The 3,583-nt window shown below is 35.8% G+C and overlaps 1 non-coding gene across 1 annotated transcript; it reads right to left on the bottom strand.

Moving 5' to 3' along the window:
* Window positions 1-2,803: 2,803 nt before the first annotated feature.
* LOC131170795 (small nucleolar RNA R71) lies at window positions 2,804-2,910 on the bottom strand. Its single transcript, XR_009141562.1, has one exon. It is a non-coding gene; the product is annotated as a small nucleolar RNA R71 (small nucleolar RNA).
* Window positions 2,911-3,583: the final 673 nt, after the last annotated feature.

The raw sequence follows: 3,583 nt of genomic DNA, 5'->3' as shown, positions 1-3,583 counted from the left end.
GCAACATTAGAATTGACTCACATAGAGTGCATCAAGGGTCAACATTATAGGTTGACTAATGAAATTAATTGAAGGGAATAGTACCAAGAGAAATAGGACTTTAAGCTAGACAAATCTAGCACACAAAAATTGAGAAATTGACCAAATTTTGCACCAAAGGTGTAATCTGTCCATCTTTAGTAAATTGACCATATCTTGGTCTAAACAACTCATAATGACCTGAAATTTTGTCCTAAGTGCAATAAGACATAGAGCTACAATTTTACTTCTTTGACTAGAAGCTAAAAACCAAGGGAAATAGGACTTTAAGCTAGACCAATCTAGCACACTAAAACTGAAAATTTGGTAATTACATAAAATAATGCTTGAAGTGATTTGGCAAAGAATGCCAACTTGTGAAAAGGGTCAATTGCATTATATTGACAGCATATTAAATTGTAAATTATGACATGCTGATGCTAGAATCAACTTATCCATAATGTATAAAAAGGTAAATATTTTCGTTGACAAGTGAAAGGCATAATGAAGTATAAACCCTAAAAATAAAGAATTAGATATGAAATCTTATAATGTGCCCTAGTTTGCCTAGTTGACTAGTATGGATAGGTTGGCATGCCAATGGGATTTTGACAGCTGTATTGTAAATGGCTTCATGCCACACTATATTTTATGGCTTATTATGCCACACTATGATTTTAATAGCCTAAGGCTATACGGATTATGTTATGATTCTCGGTTTATTGTCTGATTGTGTACATGGCTTTTTAGCCCCATTGTTTGCACACCGGGAGATACTTTGTGACTGATGGTGTGACGGCCCGAGGTACTAGGTACCTAGTTCTAGTGTATCTGTTTATCCAGTCTGGTTAGTATATAGGCTATACAGGCAATAATTCAAGTACTATTAAATTGAAATAGCTAAATCCAGTCTATTGACATACAGCACCATCAAAATTAGCACAAATTGAAATGTTAGCAAATAAAAGTAGAATCAACAACTGTAAAGAATATCGATGTCATAAATTCATTTACTTTATTTTAGTGTATATTTCTTTATATTTGGCACCACTAAGCAAAATTGCTTAGCGTGTTGCTTTCGTAACGCGTAGGTATTGGAGACACAGTTGGGGAGCCCAGCAGACCTACGACAAGGTATGAAATCAGATCTGCACAAGAGTCCAGAGTCATCTGCACTGCATTGCATACATGGTAGGACTTAGGATATCTTGTATTTTATACTTTTGTTGTATATTTCAAATTCGGCCTTGTATTTTGTAATGTTATGAAAGCTCTAAAGTTTGTAATATTTTGTACATATTAAATAACATGGAGATTTTTTGGATATATTTAAATTATTATGGAAGGTATTATGGAACTGTTTAATTACTATCAAACTCTATTGACTTTACTGAGAAATTGAGACTGTAAAATATTTGAGATTTTAATATTATCATATTGAACTGTTTTTAACAGGTTTGGAAGGACAGTTTGTCCGAAATACAGACAGCATCTTGCCAAATTTTTATTACCATTTTTGAAACACTAATTTTATCAAAGTATGAAAATAGTATCAGCATGATATAAATATGCATAAAAGACTTCTTAAAAATCAAATTGAGTTTAGGAAATGAGTTGATTATAAACTAGGTGCTCCGGCACGCCATGTGACACGCCTCGCTCGACTACACTGTAGACGGGTGAGGGGTGTTCCACTAAAAATCGGTCAAAGGTCTTAAGGGATTTTAATTAATTTGATCACCACGAAAGTAGGGTTTGAGTTAATTAGAATACACCCTAAATGCCTTGAGAGAGGATTTAGGATAGCTTAGGACTGATTTCCATCAAAGAAAATGATCCTCAATTCAGTAAATAAACGAGATAACATCCCTAGTAAGATTCAAGTGTCAAATCTTAATTCTAGAATTGCTTCAAATAAATCATTTCGTTTTAAGTTTACCATCTTAGAGTTTAAAGTTAACAAAGTTCATTCCCTAAGTATTCGATAGCCTAAACAGTCAAGATTTCTATGTAGATTGGTACTTGCTAAACAAAATTCCTCATGGAAATGATACTCTACTTATTACTTTATTGCTTGTTAGCGATACGTGCACTTGCGGTGATTGCAAAATAGCAAATCAAGTTTTTGGCGCCATTGCCGGGGAATTTTTTTAGTTTTAGTAATATCAAGCGATCAGCAATTTAGCTGATTTAGGCAATTATATTTATTATTTAATTTTGTTTTACTGGTTGTATTTCTTTTCTTTTCTTTTCTCTCAGGTGCCCAAAATGGTATATAACCAGAATAAAGCCAGAAGAAATTTTGGACTGTGATCTAGAAATAGATAGAACTCTGAAAGCCATCAGGAGGGAAAGGAAACATCAAGAGCATGGTCAAGGAGATCTTAAAATCCCAACCATGGCCGATAATAATGACAGACCAAGACTCTTTAGATATTACGGAGCTCCATCTGTCTAAGGATTTCAGCCCAGTGCCACTAGACCCATAGTGGAAGCCAACAACTTTGAATTAAAACCAACATGGCTCCAAATGATTCAACAAACCCAGTTTGCAGGTTCACCAACTGAGGACCCACACTATCACCTTCAGTGCTTTCTTGCCCTGTGTGATACATTTAAGGTGAATGGAGTGTCTGATCAAGCAATAAGACTCAGAGCATTCTCATTCTCCCTTTGAGACAGAGCAAAGAAGTGGTTAATTTCTCAATCGGCTAGAACATTCACTACCTGGGAAAACCTCTCTCAAGCTTTTCTAGCAAGGTATTTCCCACCTGCAAAGACTGCAAAGCTGAGACTTGAGCTCAACACCTTCAGACAAAAGGAAGGAGAATCACTCTATGACGCATGGGAAAGATATAAAGACCTGTAGAGGGAATGTCCACACCATGGCATAGAAGATTGGTTATTGGTGCAAAATTTCTATAATGGATTACTAGCCTCTACAAGGAGCACAGTTGATTTAGCTGCAGAGGGTGATCTAATGGAGAAAACAGTGCCAAAAGCACTTGAACTTCTAGAAAGGTTTACATACCATAATTATGTGTGGTCTAATGAAAGAGGAAATGCAAGAAAAACTACAGAGGTCCTGGAAGTATATGCCCTAAGCATGATAATTGCCCAGTTTGATTAGCTCACAAAGAAACTTGAAAGAATGCAAGCCAATGCAGTTGGTACAAATAGTCAACATAAGGACAACTATGAACGAGGATACATGAATTCAGAATATAGCAATTTCAACAAACCTACAAAATAGATGAACTATGTGAATAATGGAGGAAACTTCAACCAGAGGTAGCCTAACAATCCATATTCAAATACTTACAACCCTGGATGGAGAAACCACCTAAATTTCTCATAGTCCAATTAGCAGAACCAGCTAATAAAACAAGCTACAAGGGTACAAACCTCTAGCACCCCCTGAATTTTACAACAGAGGTCAGAACTTTACACGGCCATCACTACCTCTCCAACCTCAACAACCTGAACCAAAAATGACCATGGAAACCATGATGGAAGGATTCCTAGTAGCTCAACAATAACAAACTGAATTGATTAAATAGCTGAC

Source organism: Hevea brasiliensis, chromosome 11 (assembly GCF_030052815.1).
Source record: "Hevea brasiliensis isolate MT/VB/25A 57/8 chromosome 11, ASM3005281v1, whole genome shotgun sequence".
In the NCBI taxonomy this organism is placed as follows: Eukaryota; Viridiplantae; Streptophyta; class Magnoliopsida; order Malpighiales; family Euphorbiaceae; genus Hevea; species Hevea brasiliensis.
The sequence above is the reverse complement of the archived record's forward strand: the minus strand, read 5'-3'. Positions and strand labels throughout refer to the sequence as shown.